Raw genomic sequence first — 18,861 nt, forward strand, 5'->3', positions numbered from 1 at the left:
AAGTTCAGTAAACGCTCACTATTTAAATCAGAAGCCTGTCCTCTGGTCCCACCTTCAGGCCTACTCCCCTCCCCACCCCTACACACACCCACACCACACAGCTCACACCCATATACACACAATACACACCACACAGACCACACAGACCACACACACACACACACACGTGCATGCACATGTATCCTTCTTCCCCTCCTTGACTGAACACTCTAGACACACAAACTGAGTGAATCGGTTTGATCTTTCTGGACTGACCCCTGGGCTCCTTGTGTCTACACTGTCGTCTGTGTTTACTTTTGTCTGAAGGAATCCTGCCAGCCTTACCTCCTCAGGAGAGAGCAGGCACGTGGGATGACAGGGCATGTGGTGTCCAGGCCTCCACCTGCCCAGCTGCCCCCACGGTTCCTGGTCCACTGGAGGCGTCGCTAGGGATCTGTCCAAGGTGTTGGTGAGCAAAGGATACGTGAGCCTACTTGGGCAGTCATGGCTGCTTCCTGGGCTGGCTTCTCCGAGAAGAAAGCAGGAGTCCTTTCCCCGGGTGACACGGTTTAACATGAGGAACAGCCTTCCAGGGTCCACGCAGATGACACCAGCCCGGGCTGCTCCTGCCTTCCTAACGTGACCAGATAGATAGCTGTTCCCCGGAAAATCTTTTTAGGCGACTCCTGGTATTAAAAACACAACATCGCCTGTCACCAGGGCCAAGGATTCTCTCTTTCTCTCTGTCTCTCTCAAGATGACGTCATGACTATTTTAGCAGCTAACCAGCTTGTTGGAAAAATCTAGACAGACAGAGGCAGGTGACCGGGGCAGCTACCCTGAAGTCCCATCTCCCACTGAACCCATTTATCCTGAGGCAGGTAGAATGTCACATAGCAGATGGCCACGGGGACAAATGGAAGGTGGGGGACCAAGGGAGAGTGATGGCAGCAGGAAAACCAGCAAGGCAGGCAACTCCTTAACCTGAAATGTGGCTGCAAAATGAGAGGTTGGCATCACCCAGGAACCGACATGTCCCAATGAGTTCCCATCACATTTGACAAAGTCATTGCCGAGTTAGGCTGGTATGTAACTCAGTCTATTAAAGACAAACATTCAAACTTTACCTCCAGAGCCCAAAGAGAGAGAATACACACGTATTACAATTGTATGTAGTAGCACAATGGTTAGGAGACAGAGACAATTTAGATGGAAACAGACATATTTGTGTTCCTTCACGTTGTCAAAGAGAAATTTCACTGCAACACTGGTCTTTCCTAGTACAGCGTTTTCTTAGCGTGTGTGCGTCAGAAAGGCTAAGCCTTACGATCTTCACTTTGTAAGACAATGTTGCCCGTGAATCATGACTTTTAAAATATCGGTGAATGTGATTTACATGAAATTAATGAGAAATGCACTATGTTTTATAACATAAAGGAAAATGTTTCCTCTTACAACTTCAAGTGGTTGTGTTTTAAAGACTATTAGCAAAAAGTTTAGAGATGATGACTCACATGGTTATATAATATTTAGTTCAGAATTGTTTTCAAAATGTTAGGCGCTAAATTGAATAAAGTTCTATCAGCTGAAAGCCATCTGCAACCATTGGATGATTTTCAACACTTATAAATTCTGAAATAGAGATTATAGAACTAATTAAATCAGAAATCCATTCTCCAGATACCACCAGAAAGCTGAATGTAATTTATATCCACTTTTAGGTATGTCATATATAATATCCTATGAGTTAGCTCCTAACCATTATTTGCATAAAATTTCATGACTATCTAGCTATTTAACATGCTCAAAATTGGTACATTGGAAAACTAATTCTCTCTCTCTACACACTGTTGGAAGCAAAATATATTTGACTACTTTTAATTAATATTTCATAAATATGAAGAAAGCTGCTGTGCTGGGCTTTCTTGGTGAAATCACAGTCTTACATGATACGTATTGACTAAAGACTCATTGCTTCTCAGATTAAATCAGAATAAAATACACCATCTTAAATCAAAATTAATACAACCAGTATATGTCTTTGCAGAGTACATGCAGTGCAAATCAGCAAAACTTAAGAATTGTTTTTAAAGACCACCGGAGAACAGTCTATAGTCATATTATAATTGATTTGCATAGATCTGTGGCAAGTGGCATTTTTTATTTCATAATTGTATTTTAAGAGTGTTTTACTTGAAGAAATAGTTATAAAGAAAGAAAGAATGTAAGACTTAAAAGACAAAAAAGCAGGAAAAGGAAGAAACAAAAAAAAAAAAAAAAAAAGGAAAATGAGAAAAAAGAAGCCAGCTTCTTGAAGTCTTTCGTTACGGTGAAAAATTATCTCAATTACTCTCTGGTTGTTATTCTGCACAGATATAGGCAACAATGCAGTTTGGTATTGTACGTGTGCTAAACATGGCCAAACAGTGTTCCCGGTGTGCACTCATGAGATTTGAAGAACGCGCCAGTCGCCATGTCTTCCATGCGAAGCCGGAAGTTGTGTGCACGTGCCTCAAGGTCAGGGGGAGGGAGATCTTTTGCATATTATTGATTTATCAAATGCCATTTTTGGTCTCCAATGACCACTTCTTGTGTCTGATAAAGACGATTGATCATGAGATCCTTAAACTTTTTTCCACTGTATATATGAAACGATTAAAATTTATTTGACCTTAAACCAGTGATCAACACGGGAGCAGACTGGCATAGCGTGTCTTCTGACACGGCATACTGCACAAGACACGTGGCTTTTGTGTTGTTACTTCCAAAATGCATAACATTTTAATACTCATGAGGGAACACCTGATAATCACCACGTGAGGGACATGCCACAAAATGACTGGCCCGTGATCTTTACAAATGTCAAGGTCAAGAAAGTCAAACAAAGGCTGAGGAGCTCTTGTGAATCAAAGGAAAAGTAAACAAATAATGACAATTTGTGACCTTGCATTGGGTGCCGGAACAGGAAGATAAATACTTATGAAGGACACTGTTGGTGCAATTGACAACATCTGCAGGACTGTGCATGAGTTAATAGTATTGTATTGAGTTAAATATTCTGATTTTGATCATCGTACAGTGTTAAGCGAGAGAATGTCTGTACTCTTTGGAAGTACTGAATAAAGTACTTAAGTGAAAAGGGGCAGATGCAATATTAGAATCCAGAAACAAACAATAACAATACAGGGAGGGAGCAATTTTTCGTCTTACTCTCAAAACTCTTCCCTAAGTTTGATTAAATTACAATGAACAGTAACCAGAACACTGTGGCTGAATTGCCTTTGCCCAATGGGGCCTTTCAGTCCACTTTTTGCAGCCACTTACTTAGGCCAGACCCTGGAAGACCAAGGACACAGTCTGTGAGCAGGGAAGAGTCTCGGAGAGCAGCTGTGTGAGCGCCGTGCCCAGAGCCATCCAGGGCATTGAGAGGAGCAGAGGACACCTGACCCGAGCCGTCACTTTGGAGGGAGAACTGTGCCGGGGGCCAGTGCAACCGAGGTAATTCCTTCTTTGAACTAATTCACTTTGGGACACACAGTGATGACTCCGATTTTAGACGCTACACTATTGTGTCTTGACGAGACAGCTGTTACCACTGCCCGAGACCCAAGTTCATCCTCCCACGTGTCTTACTGCCTTGGATTCTTAGATATTCAGTTTTAAGGACCAGAACTAGTTTTGACATGTTTAAAACACCAAAGAGAATCAGTTTTCTGATTAACTGCGGGTTAGTGTTTCCTCATACAAATTTAAGTTACATCCGTATCAGAGACTTGTACATGTAATTTCAAACGTCAAAGGCAACGTTTTAATAGTTAGTTGTGTTAAATGGTACTTTTTTAAAAGAAAGAGGTAAATCATGACTGCCATATAAATAAAAAGATAAACATGCATCAAAGATTTTATTTAGCACGAGAGAACCAAGAAAATGTTACAAGCAGTTAAGCAGAGAATTCAAAACACGCACACATTTACAGGTCATCAGGAAGGCTAAAATAAATGTATAAAATAGATGCAAAGCTGCTTAATGTCCACATGATAATTCTCAATTGCATTTCTAGGGACGAATTTGCATTTCTAACTATAAAAATTGTACAACTTGCAGCACTATAAAATAGCTCAATCAAAGACAGACGGAACTGAAAATGTGTTAGACATGACACCCAATAATCTTTTTTTACCCACTTCAAAGTCTTTCTCAATTTTTCCTGACAGTTGCTCTTGGAACCACCAGCACTCTGGAGTAATTATTCCATAGATCAGCGCTTGGCTTCATCATTTAGCGGTCTTGGCTCAAAAGAAGTAAAAAACAACTTTTGGAATCAAAGCACCTTACTCTGGAAATCTATTAACCGTAAGAGGCAAAGATAGTCTTTCTAATGTTTATCTATTTATTTTTATTTATAGCATTTTTAAAGGTTGAATTACTGGTTTATTACTGAAGACACTGTAAAAATTTCATTTCACTTTGATTCATTGAAGTCAAAGTCTATAGTACATTTTGGTACATAACTACATCAAAATAAAATGGTAAGATTGAATAACAGAGACGAGCATTCTGGTAAAATGTAACTCAGGGGGACAATGTCATTTTGTCAGTTTCCCTGGGTAGGAATTGGAGCCCTGGCCCCTGGAGCCTAACTCATCCCAGTTACTTGTAGTTAGCTGTGATTGTGGTTAAGCCTCTTCCCTTGCCAAACCTCAGCTTACCCATCTGTAACGTGGGCATGAGAGCGGGACTATTTCATAGAGGTGCTCTGAGCATTAAAATAGTCAATATGCAAGGGTGGCCATAGGTCTACAGTTGGTGTTATTAAGTGACACGGGAAGCTGGCAGAGCCTCGGACAGCCTCACCGCAAGCTCCCCTCTGCACTCCGCACCTGTGGGTAAGGTGCCCCCCGCGAACAGTCCTCCTCGTCCGGCAGACCAGGCGAGGGGGCTGCTTCGGCCTGAGTAGCAGGTTCCAACTCCTTGCCAGGCTGCAGGATCATTCAGAGAATCCTCCTCTGGGAACTAGGGGTGCCCCACGCTCTTGTGGCCACAGAGCTGCCTCCCGCAACCTGCCCGCTCGCTCGGCTCCTGGGTGCACACCCCGTGTGTCCCTGCGTGGTGTGTGCGCTGGTTTCCCCTGCCCAAGCTGTGAGTGTATGTGTCCATCCAACCACCGTCCGTGTGTGTGGCCATCCCTGTCACCCTAGGGTGGGAATCCCTCCCTCACCAAGGGGGTGAAGAGGAGATGATTAAAACAGCATGGCACAGGACAGGTGTTCCACGAAAGATTGTTTTTATTGTATCTAGAAATGTCCTCATCCCTGTGCTGTGCAATGTAGATTTTAGCCTAGCATGTAGCTCATTAACAGTAAATAAATTCACTTTGAAATAACACTGGGATGACATTTTAATATTTTAATCTTAGCTCCAGCTGACTGCCACAAAATTCTCTGAGTTCTTCAAGACGCAGGACGTCTGGATTTCATGGGCCGTCTTCTGATATTTAAATTTTGATGGCAAACTTAAAAATGAATATAATCCCCTATGGGGCAAACAAAGCATGTTTAGGGGCTTTTAAGGCCTGAAATTTTCTGTTAGTGCAGTAAAGCCTCCGATGCCCGGGTGCTGTAAGGCAAATACCAATTAAAAAATTTTTTAGCGGTCCCAGGTGCAAAAAAAGGAAAAACAATTTTCTCCTTTCCTTTTCTGAGAACATTTACTTTAGAAAACCTGTAATTATAAATTCTTGCTCTTCTCTTTTGAGATGAATGGAGATCCTTCTAAAGCCTAAACAAGCTTCTGGCTACTTTACAACCCAAAGAAGTTATTCTCAAGGACCCAGGAGCCATCTCTAAAATGTAATCATCAAGGGAGATGATGCCCCATCTCCCAGTCTCAGGGGGAGGGTAGGAGACTAACCCAACCGCTTGGCCCAGAGTGTAAAAATGATCTCTTTTCATGAAGACACGAGAAGTTTCTTTTTCCTCTGGAAAAAGGCAACCAGCTAACACAGGTGGCTACCCCGAGTGCCAGGTGCATTTAGGATGAACTGCGTGTGACAAATGGCGCTTTCCAGTCCTCGTCCTGGAGGGCAGCTGGTCATTTACCCTGAGATCATGCACATCACTGGGCATAGCCACTCAGCCGTAGGAAAGGGTGAGATTTCCTGCTGTCTCTGCAATCCCTTGAGGGGCCTCCTGTCACGTGAGGCTCAATACTTCCTCAACAATACGGATGCTTCCTTTGTCTTCTGCTTTGTGGGAGCCTTTCTAGGCCGGTGAGAAGTTTTGTTTCTAATTCCTTCTCCCCCAGTGCCTCTTTCCCACCCGATTTCCAGTGGCCAGACAAGCAGGTTTACCAAGGAAGGCAAGACCCTTGCAGTGGCCTTCGTGGCTTGACGGCTCGCTCCGCTTAACAATGGCTGCAAAATAAAGCAATTTACCGAGGCAGGCGTGTGCACCTGAGCCTTTCACCCCACTTGCTCCCTTTCCTGGTGTTGGGTCTCTGAGCTGCTCCCTCAGCCCGACGTGACTGTGGTCAGAGCAGTCGTGGGAACATCTGGCACTCACACCTGCCGTCCCAGACAGAAACCATCCTTCACAGCACGTTCCTTCTCAGGCAGAACATCGCCTCCTTGCTTCCCGGCTCCCCTCCTCCAAAAGGCTATGGGGTCCCTTCTGCTAATCATGGTGCCTTCATCTCTCTCCTCTTGGTGAATCTCTCCTCTCTGCTGCTGACTTTTAACCCCCAAAGTTTCAGGATCCTTCCTTCTCTGGATGGCTTTATGTCCAAAAGCTCTAACAACTCTCCTTTTAAACACGTCTGCATGGATCATAAATGGATTCCAGCTAAGGGGTGACTTTGCTCAACTGCAAAGTTGTTCCTCCACAATGGGGAGACCAGCAGCTTTGCAGGGCGCCCCACCTTCTCCCCCACCTCTTCCTCTGGGTAAAACCTTCAGCCTTCCTTCCTTTCCCATCCTCCTCCTCCAATCATCCTTTTTATATCAAGGATCACGTTCACAGACATTGTTTTCGTATTTTTCCCATTCACCCCCAACAATAAATATTTACTTTTTTAAGGCCAGAAAAAGCCTCATCCCTCCATGTTTCCTGGATTCCAAAACACCATCAAATAGAAGATACAACATAGAATAAATAAGTTTTTAGTAAAAAGCAGAAAATAAACACACTACTTTGAAGTGCGAGTATTATCTGAAAGAAGAACCCTGTTTTCTGAAACACTAAATTGCGGATACGTACTTTACCATCACAAAAATACATTATTTTCTTCTACTCACGAATCAGCTCACAGCAGTCTGTGACAATAGGTATATTGTTTCTCCACTACTTGCAAGGGGGTAAAGATGCTGTAAAAGGATTTTTAAATTTGAAATCTTAGAAATGAGAAAAAGGAGACCATAGTCGTATATTGCAAGGGGAGAGGGAAACCATGCCTGCCGGGCCCCGTCCTCACGTAACTTCTCCACCCCTGCGCCCCATCGCTCCCAGGGCCTGGCCGTTTGATGGGGGGACAACCCCTCACCCTACATTGCTCGCTACTTACCAGGCAGTGCAGCTCAGTAGTTTTGAGTGGGCTCATGTCTACAGGCGGTAACGTGTGTGTCTGGGGCACACCTAGGCTGCGTGCTAGCTGGCAGGTGGGACAGGTGGGGTACTGCCTGAGGGCTTGACCTGCCTTTTTCTTCCTCCCATCAGGAGGCGTGGCTGCAATTTTCTTCCTTGATTTTTTTTTAAAGATTTTTTTATATATATATATTTTTATTTATTTGACAGAGATAGAGACAGCCAGCGAGAGAGGGAACACAAGCAGGGGGAGTGGGAGAGGAAGAAGCAGGCTCATAGCAGAGGAGCCTGACATGGGGCTCGATCCCATAATGCCGGGATCACGCCCTGAGCCGAAGGCAGGCGCTTAACCGCTGTGCCACCCAGGTGCCTCTCTTCCTTGATTTTTTAAGTCAATTAGAAGCAGTAAAAATATTTTCAGTAAAGTGCTAAAAAAGAAGTCAAAGATCAGAACCTTGGGTTATTTTTTTTTTAAACAAACAGGCCTCACTGACACTGGTTCTAGTAGCTTCCATAGGACCCTCTTGTGTTCTTCCTTCAGGTTAGGCTCACAGCTGCACCTGCCGTTGTCACCTGTTGTGCACACCAAGGCCATCGAGCAAACCGCTGTTGGACGTTGTGTAATTTAAATTACACCATCCCTGTGTAGGGGTGCTGAGGTGGGACAGGTGTGCTCGGGAGCGGTGAGGGCTGTGCTTTGTCTCTGTCAGGGCCCTGCCCCCTGAGCAGGTGCTGACCACATGACCACTTCCCAACACTGGCCTCCATTTTCCATCCCATTCTCCATCTCCATTCTCTTTCAGCGTTCTCTTCTCCTCCTCGTCTGGTTTCCTCCCTTCCAAGTGCCATCTGCAAGAGGGAAGGTACCAGTCCTCAGTCACGCAGTAATCCTGGCTTCATTCAAAATTCTTCTGTGTACTCATCCATCATTCTACTGATGAAATAATGATCCCCCTTCATCTCTTCTCCCGTTTCCGTTTAATAAATTAGCTGGCTACCTCGAAAGCTTTATGTGGCTTTCGGTGGGTAAGACCTGGCAGAGACCGTGCAATTCCCATGCTGCTCTTTTAAAACTGAGTGTCGTTTGTTATAAGAAGTCATTAATTACAACCGTGAAGACCACATGATTCACTTAGCATCGTCTTCTAGCTTTGTGGGATCTCCACAGAGGAAAGCAGAATAGCCACAGTGAAGAAAGGACCAGTCTTTAGCTCTCATTCTGACGAGAGGCAAAAATGAGCCATCCAGTCGGGAGGGCTCCAAGGCTGCGGGCTTGGCCATTTGCTCAGCTGATCTCAGAACCACTTCAGAGACGCTAAGAGCTGATGGTCTGGACCATGAGAGGATACCCAGTGCTCAAGTCTGTACATTTTTTTTAGTCATGATGAAAAGTTTCACCTGATGCTTAGGAACATAATGGTTATTTGTAAATAGTGGATAATATTACAGCAGCAATAATTAACCAACACATCACAAGCCAGGTTATTGATCAACTCATCAACTTCGGTACGATACGATCTGCCATTAGAGCAGAATGACAAACGGAAATAGTTGAACTATGTCAACATGTCAAGAGAATTTGAGGCCAAGCAGCATTCACAAACCTTGAACTTTTATCTATAACTCTTAAAATAGCCGTTCAGGAGTCTGGGAGTCTGAAAGTCAGTCCGCTGATCTGAGAGGAAGAAATCAGTCAGGTGAGTAACAACCATCTATGCTGTAAGGTTTCCTAACATCTTCATTTTTTGCATGAATGCATTTTTCTATTATTTTCTCCAGTCTCCATCTCTGACAAAGTTCTGAAAACTGCATTTAACATTTCTCATTTCTAAGGCTGACTTCACTTAATTCTTACCAAAGATGGTCTTTCCTCACATAGACTCTCCCTCGGGAAGGCGATCCTGACTGAGGTGGCCAGCCTCCAGGAAGGCCTCTGATGATTCTGCAGCCTGGTGTTACTGGGCATAACCACCCCCTGGCCTTTGGACACATTCCCTGGGGCGTTGCCTGCACTTCCGGGTACATGGGCTGTCCCCAGCTCTGGGGACGTTTGCAGGACAGATTCAGGTGTCTTCAGCTTTCCCTCTCCCAGGGATTGGTTTCTTTGGGTTTGTTGTCTCACTTGCAAAACTATATTGCTGTTATCATCTCTATTTTACTAAAGTCCTGTGGGTATATGTCTTTCTTAAAATCCATTTACTGTCCTTTTAAAAAGATTTGGTGAGAGAGTAGAGAGAAACGTCACAATCCATTGAATTGAATTGGAAACGCTTGATACTATTTTTTTCCTTCGTTTCCCTGATGTGGATCTTGAGGAACTTGGACATACACCGACTAGAAACACTACCCAAATGCAGACACCATTCACTAAGATTTTGTTGGGGAAGCAAAATGTCAAAATAATGTATTTCTAGATTTTTCATTGAATTTTACCACATTCCTTATGTCTACATTATCTGCTGAATTCTGCATTCAGAAGATGCTGCTTCTGACCTTATCCATGTTTTTAGTGTCTTGAGTTTTTCTTTATTCAGCTGAGTTCTTTTAAGATGAGATAATCTCTTGAGTTTGCAGCTCAGGTCAAATGCAAGCTTTACTGCTTTTCCACAAAACTTCCGTTTTCCAAACTTACTTGCAGTTTAAAGAAAAAATCCTGTGAGTTTCATTGTGTATTAAGTAAATAATTCAACTAAATAGAGTAAGTCTTTGCTTATCTTATTTAAATGCATTAAGCATCAAAGTCTCTCAAAAATGTGCATAGTCATTGGAAATTCTCACATAAATTTTACTTTGATACTAATTCTAGTATTTTATAAATATGATCTATGTTCATGGGGAGTGGGAAAAGCCCGAATAGCAAGGGTTTGATTAAGACAAATGGTGCTTTCTCTGCACGTCTTCCAAGAGACCAGAGCTCCAGCAAATGTTCCAACGGAGGAGACCTCATCCGTATGGGAACAACATCCAATTTCTGTACAAGCAGATGAATGGCCCACCATTTTCCCAGTCCAGCAACATATTTTCGGCCCTGATTTTTCCAATTATCTGAACACTTTGACACTATCAGGCACTCTCTTCTCCCTGTTTAGAGATCCCTCTCCCTGGCTTCTCTCTTCCCCGGACTCATGAGATCAATGTCCCAGATGACATAAACCAAATAAAGTTAAGATACAATTGCAATACCACTCTTAATATTTACATTTTTAAAATGTGTTCTTAATTTTAAAGGTGATTTCTTTCCTCTTATTTCTCCCTGGATTAAAAGAGCTGGCTTTGCATTTTCTTACGTGCAATAGATACGTTAGCCTGATTTTGCCTCTACATTTATTAATTGTTTATGTCTACTTGATTTCAAAAGAGATCTATGGTGGTTTTACAGTAAGAGGCACAAATATGACAAAGCCAATTAAAATGATTGAAGTAAAGAAATAAATAAAAATAAAAGTGATTGAAGAAGTAACTGTCTATTAATAAAAAAGAGAAGGTATAAGGATAATTAAAATGTTAAGAAAGGAGAGAAAATGGAATCATATTAAATGTTTAAGCCACACAATGCAGAAAAAGAGTGGAAAACAATACCAGGAACAAAGAAACAAGGACAACAAATAGAAAATAGTAGCAAATATGGTAGACATTAATCCAACTATATCGATAATTAAAAAGCACAGAATGTCAGTAGATCAAAAAACAAGGCCCACTTATATGTTGTCTAGAAGGAACCCACTTTAAATATAAAAACACATATAGATTAAAAGTAGAGAGATGAAGATAAATGTACCATGCTAACCCTAATCAAAAGAAAACAGAACTAGGTCTATTAGTTTCAGACAGAGCACTTCAGAACAAAGAAAAGTTATGGCAGGGTTAAGGAAAAGCACTGGGGCACCGGGCTGGCTCAGTTAGTAGAGCAGGCGACTCTTAATCTCAGGGTCATGAGTTTGAGCCCCATGCTGGTTGCAGGGATTATAAGCCAATAAACGTAAAACAAATAAGGAAAAGCGTTATATAATGATAAATTGTATTGTACAGCATTTAAATATGTGAGGCAAAAACTGATAGAACTACAAGGAGAATAAGATAAAACAGTGGACTTATTACAGTTGGAGACTGTCCAACGCTTGTCCATTAGAAATGGGAGTGTCAGCAGGCAGAAATCAGTAAGGACACAGTTGAACTCAGCAACATCACCCACCAACCAGAAATAATAGACACCCATGGGCCGCTTCACCCAACACCAGCAGAACACAGACTCCTCAAGCTCACTTGGAACAGTCACCAGGACAGACCACATTATGGGCCATAAAACACACCTTAACAATTTTTTTAAAAAATAGAATTCATGCGATGTCTGTTCTCGGACCATAATGGAATTAGACTAGAAATCAATGAGAGAAAGCTCGCTGGAAAATCCCAAAATACTTGAAGATTCAACAACACACTTCTAAATAACACGTGGGTCAAAGAGGACCTCTCAAGAGAAATTTTAAAAGAAATTTTCAACGAAGTAAAAATGAAACCATAACTCATCAAATTCTACGAGGTACAGCGACAGCAGTGCTTCAAAGGAAATGGATAGCATTCAACAAATGTTCCAGACAAGAAGAAAGATCTAAGATCTAAGAATCTACATCTAGATAGATCTATATTTAGACCTAATATCTAAAAATCAATAATCTAAGTTTTCACCTTAATCAACTAGAAAAAGAAGAGTAAATTAAATCCAAAGTAAGGAGGAGTAAAGGAACAATAAAAATTAGAGCAGAAGTCAATGAAATTGAAGTAAGAAATCAACAGAGGAAACCAACAAAACCAAAACCTGATTCTCTGAAAAGATCAACAAAACACACGAGCCTCCAGCCAGGCTAACTACAAAAAAGTAATATAGTCAAAATTCTAACAAGAAGACTTTCATGAATAAGTCTATAAATTCAGACTCTCCACCATTAACTCTATCAAAATATTGTAAATACTAAGAATGATGCATTTTCATTCCATTTTACTTTATTTTAATAAATGATGGTTTATTATTGAAAAAAAAAACCCTTTTACCAGAAGCTTAGATTAGATTGTAAGTAGTACATTTAAGAATAAAATGTGGTTCAGGAATTTCTTCTAAAAGAAAAAAATCATATGGGATACTATCTCTCTTTCTTTGGTACAGAGTCCTAAACGTCTTAAATTTTTTTTTTTTTTTAGAAAACTTGAAGTTTTTGGTGTTTCCTCAGTGACATCAAATTGTGTTCATGTCCCTCCAGATTATCTAACTTCATGTGAATAAACCTGTTGTGTTTTCATCATTTATCTTACATTCTGAGTCCCATTTTTCAGTGAGCTGTCTCTAGATGAATTTTTGAGGTTGAGAACCTCACATTTGATGAGGGAAAGAGATTTTAGAAAGCACGGTATTTCACAGCATGATAATTCATCATGCGTTAAAAACTGGATTTCATCACAACTAAATTTTCACCTAGAAAGTAATTAGTACTTTGTGAACTTTCCCTTAAACTACACATCAGTAACTTCCTAGTCTGGGTAGCATTCTTGAATGAGTGATTTATGGTTTGTTCGGTTTGCCAAGTTAAAAGTACTTGACTGTTTTGTCTTTGAATGGCAGTCAGGGCTATTTACCACTCACACACACATAATACAAAGTTGGGTTTTCTCTTCTTTTGCTTCCTGCCTCTCTCCCTCTAGCTTTCATTTCCCCAGGCTTTGCTTTCTTTGCATGAAAACATATGGTTTCAGATGTTGATATTCTCCTGATCTTCTTCATTATGTCTTGATTTAGCTTCTGGGCCTTGGGAGTTTTGTGTGCTGTGCGTGTCTGTTAAATTCCTTATAATGACTAATATGTAATCTGCTTTGATACGTAATTTTGGGATTGATTTTTAAGTTAAGAAATGCAGTCAAATGGTTATCTTTGTCTTCTGGCTACCCAATAAATCTCATGATTCTTTAAATACAGGGGCATAAGGATCAAACAGGGTGTGTGCTTTCCCCGTAGACTCCTGGGTGTTGTCCCCTGGAGACTGTCATTGGATGCGCAGGAGCGGAGGCTGTGGAATCTTCCCTGAAACTGACTGGTATTTAGATTTCACAGAAGAGAAACTGTGGAGCCTTTTGCAGGTTAGTCCTCTCTTACGGAATGGGATCACCTTTTCCTGCTGGATGACAAGGGGCAGTGTCCCCTTCAGGTTGGCTTGCAACTTGGCCAAGAAGGCCCCTCTAACCACCCTTGGCCGAGCCGGGGGAGTGAGACTCAACGCACAGCCGGGGGGTGCTCCCCTGAGGCTCTGTCTGCTCTGACCCCTCAGCCTGTCTCATAGCGTTGGCCACACTGCCCAAAGCTTTCCCAGAGGTCTCCGCTTTCTTTCCTGGCTCCTTCTCACGGAACCTGGGCTTGGCTTTCCCTAGTTCATTGCTGAGCCAAACATGAACAAAGTGCAGCCAATATTACTCTCCATCCGCATTATTTGTAAGCCCTGGGTTTCCTCTAATTTTTAAAACTTAGATGAAAAGTCTGGTTATGTCTTGTCACCTCTGCATAGAGTTGTCATTCATGCGAGGGGCCTCTCTAATAACCATCTGGCTGTTCGCTGTCAGCACACATCCCTCAGCAGCTGTTAAGTGGGAGACGCCTTATGCACATGCCACAGCAAAGCCCATCCATCCTAAGGGACGAGGCATTAGGAACAGGAGGAATTGGGTTAAGTTGATGAAAGATGGACTCCATTATGTAGCCATCTGTGTCACAGACCTCGCCGCAATTCTTCTGCGCTCATCTATTGATTTGCAGACATTAATATTGTTCGACAACTGCCTAGCATCTGAAATAAATCATTACCTCATTTTTTTACCTAAATATGATTGCGAACGTATTTGTACATTCATCATGTATTTAAAAGGTGACCATTTTCACAAAACACCTGCTTGGAAAACATGGAATCAATGATTGTAAAAATAAAATAACTCTTGTCGCGTCAGTAAACTCCATCAGTAGAGGCGCATTGATGACTTACCCCCCACGAAGGGTCCCACCGCCTTGCAGCAGTGCAGGGGTGAGAGGAGCGGCCAACGCACGGTGACAATCGACAGCGATCCAGGCTACCACAGACACCTCCTTCGAAGCCACTCCGTTACCCCAGTAGTCACAGCCGACATGAAACTGTCAGAAAGGACTTCCTGAAGAGCAGTCGCCTCACTTCTGAAGAAGTGGTTTCCAAGAGAGGACCCTCTTTAAAAGCGTGTCTGTGACCATTGAAAGCCCAGATAGAAATTGTTCAACTTTGGCACAGATCCAATCACACAAATGTCATTTTGCATCGATTACATTTCTTAAGCACCTACGGTATCAAAGAATCAATCTGCTAAAATAAGCCAAATTTTAGGTGCTTATCTTGGTGGTGGTGAGTTTCCCACCTGCCCTAGAGGATTTCAGGTAAAATGCCACATTCAGCCCTCCCTGGGAATCCCTGAGTCCTCCCTGTCTCAGATCCCGTGCTACTCTGGGGCGCCACCTACCTGCCATCCTCCCAGAGGGACCTCGAGTCCCTCCTCATCCAGACTACCTATGTCCCACTAACTGGATTCCTCACCTCAAAGGAACTCCGCTTTATTTTCTCGCACCCAAAATTTGGTCTGGATGTCAAGACTGACGATGCCACATGCATCCACCACAAGCAAACAGAATGTCTGTCATTATCGTCATGAAGCTTTCTTGAGAGGGAAGGGCAGCTCCCAGGCAGGAATGAGAGTTGCTTGAGCAAGCCGGGAGAGAAGGCTGGCCTGCAGTGCTGACAGTGGTTAGGGTCTGCGGCTTGGCTGCGGATGTTCCGCTGGATTGAAACATCCCATGGGCCGGGCTTTCTAATCAGCTTGTCCAGACAGCAGGCAGAAGGGGAATTGGAACACTGAGACCCAAGAGTCATCAGTAGTCGAACATCAAAAACTGAAGTCAGACTTTTTATTACATATTTGTTTAGTTTCTTGAGGCGAAGCTCAGGTGGTCGGTTTGGTACCTTTCTTTTTTCCTAATATCAGCATTTACACGTATAGGTTTTGCTCTCAGCCCTGCACAAGCTGTACCCACCAATGACGACAAGGTCATGTTTTGTACTTTCGTTCAGTTCAAGATCTTTTCCAAATTCTCTTGTAATGTTTTTGAATGGTCATTTAGAAGTGCGTTAATTCCCACATATGTTTAGATTTACCAGCTTTCTTTCTGTTGTCAATTTCTGAAGCTGTTGCAGTCAGAGAACATTCTGTCTTTTGATCCTTTGTTTTTCCACTCACCACCACCTTTTGTGATAAATTTATTTCACCACAGCATGTTAAAGACTATGTTGATTCTTAACTATATGTTTGAGTTATTTTTTTTAGTGGTTGCTGTAGGGATTACAATATTTCCTAATTTTCACCACCTAGGTCAGATTAACCAGAACTTAATTCTGACAAAATATAGAAACTTTATCTAATATAGATGCATTTGCAAACCTCCCTCTTGGCTCCTACCGTTATTTATATTCAACTTTGGTGTAAGTCCCCTAATAACAGTGTTATAATTATCACTTGCACAGTCTCATGCTTTTTAACATAGTTAAGAGAAGAAATAAGAAAAACGTCACTTACCGAATATTTATATAAACCCATACATTTGCCGTTTTCATGGCTTTCTTCCTATGGCTTCAAGTTGCCACCTGATATACATTTTTCCCCAGCCCAGAAGGCTTCTTTTACTGCATCTGGTATGTCTCTTCCACTAGCAATAAATTCTTTCACTCTTTTTATGTGGACGTGTCTCTATTTCATTTTGGTTATGAAGGATCCTTTTTCTGGAAATAGAATTCTTGGCGGACTGTCCCACTTGTCCCGCAGCACTTTGGATATGCCATTCCAGTATTTTCTGCCTTACATCATGTCTGGTTAGATGTCAGCCATGATTCCCATTGATGCTTCCCCGTGTGTGACAAGTCATTTCTTTTCTTTCTTTTTTTTCTGCTTTCATGATTTTCTCTTTACCTTTGACTGTATCTTTGACTACGATGTGGCTCTCTTTGTATTTATTTTCTTTGGCGTTTGTTGAAATTTTTAGTATGTGGTTGGCCATCCATTCTTGAAGTATGGTTTCTGCTTTTTTTCTCTCTTCTTTCCTCTGAGACTTCTGTTACAGGTTAGTGCTCTCAGTGGTTTACCACGGGTTTCTCCTTGTTTAGATTTATTCTGTCATTTTCCGATGTTCCGCAGATAAGGCCATAGCTATTTAGCCATATGCAATTCCCTGCTTTTCCTTTTGCCATCTTGATTTGATGTTGAACTCCTTAGGTGATTTTTTTTTTTTAATTTCAGTTATTATCCTTATCCAACTGCAGAAATTCCCTTAGATCATTTTTATAAAAAATAAATTCTATCCCTTTTAGAATCTCAATTGGTTTATTCAAATAGAGATTACTCACACTGTAATTGCTTAAACCCAGTTTTCCTTACTTGTTTGAATGTACTTGTCATAGCTGCTTTGAAGTCTCTCCTAAGCATAACATCTGGGAATATATGAACTGATTTGTTCCCTTTCGTTTTCAGCGTGAGCCAAGGCTCCCTCTCTTTTCTCACATCTCCTAATTTTGGTTAAAAAATGAACACTTTACATAACATATCAAATATAGACTCTGACTTTCCCCTTAGGTTGCTGTTTTATTGGTTTTGTTCACATGCTTGTTTCTCTGTTTATTATCCTGTCTTGACAGACTCTGTGAGTTCTATGGTGTGCAGAAGCTCATGTTTCTGCTCAGAAAAATTTGTATATTATTAATATTTTTTTAAGATCTTATTTACTTATCTGGTAGAGAGAGGGAGAGAGTGAGAAAGAGAGATCATGAGCAGGGGGGAGGGTAGAGGGAGAAGCAGACTCCCAGCTGAGCAGGGAGCCTGACGTGGGGCCCCATCCCAGGACCCTGGGATCATGACTTGAGCCAAAGGAAGACACTTGACCGACTGAGCCAACCACGCGCCCCAAATTTTTATAATCCTAATTTATAATTCTGACTTCCTAGGAGCCACTGTCCGCATTGCTCAGGAATAGACCAAGGCTTGAACAGAGGTTGTGCTCAGACACCTCAAGCTCGTGAGCCATATGTTCTCCGCCGGTGCTATCTAGGTTTCGGTGGAAGAGCGAGTTCCAAGGTCAGGCCATTGTCAAGGCTTGCATATACTTTCTGCTGGGCTCGTTCCCCTCTTTGATGTGCCTGAACACAGCCTCAGGATCTGCCATACTTGTGGCTAACTGGGGCCCTTCCCTTCTGCCAGCGAGCCCCGTTCACCATGGCAGAGAAGCTGGCAGCTGCCCCGGCCTGCCACATCATGCTGGCATGTCTGAGCCAGCGATTCCTCTGTTCTTGCCCAAGATGGAGCACTTTTCCAAGAATGAACAGTTCTCAGATGGTTTCAGGCCTTCTTCCTCCATTAGAGCTGGAAGTTCTGACGTCGTTCAATTTTACAAGTGAAAAAGAAGTTCCAAAATGAAGTCATTTCAGAAACGTAATTTACATTTAGGTTAGGCATGTTTCCTTGCTGTAGGAGTTCCCATAGCCTTTCCTGTGTGAACCAATTTCCCAATTTGTTTGACAGGGAATTCGTTGTATTTCATCACAGCCTTTGGCAATATCCTTTTGTACGCACAACTTTGAGCAACACTGGTTCCTTTTAACTTCGACTGGCAGGAAAGAAATCTACAAGAAAAGAGAGACATAGTACAGATCATGAGGAAATACCAAGGAGATCTCATTGCCAGGTCAAGAACAAGATGAACTGAGGGAGAGCAGAGCATGTAGTTATTTCAAAATTAATTGATGTATTGTAATTTGGAATTAGGCAGACAGAATAAAATAATGCCCTTTTCTCTGCTACTCTCTACTTTTCAAACTCCAGTAACTTTGGATTGGTCTATCTCGAGTGATATTTTCAATCTCTCTTAAACTCTCTTTTATTTAATTTTCTATTTCTTAATATCACTGTATTGTGCTCAGAGTGTAGTCCTTATTCTAGCTCAATACATTAAATCTCATTTCAGAATAAATTGCATTTTTTTCAGAATAAATTTTAGAATTATAAATTCTATTACAATGGACTAATTCTGCTAATTTTCTATTCATCTATTTTGAGGTTTACTTGGTTTTTATTTCAATGTCCTTTTACATTTCCAAGATGTCCAACTGGCTATTTTCATATTTTGTGGCCCAGCGTTGCTATGACAGTCTTGTTATTTCCTCATTAGTTTGATTGTTGAAATTAAGGAAGGAAGTAGTTTATTTA

The sequence above is a fragment of the Ailuropoda melanoleuca genome, chromosome 17 (assembly GCF_002007445.2).
Source record: "Ailuropoda melanoleuca isolate Jingjing chromosome 17, ASM200744v2, whole genome shotgun sequence".
Classification (NCBI taxonomy): Eukaryota; Metazoa; Chordata; class Mammalia; order Carnivora; family Ursidae; genus Ailuropoda; species Ailuropoda melanoleuca.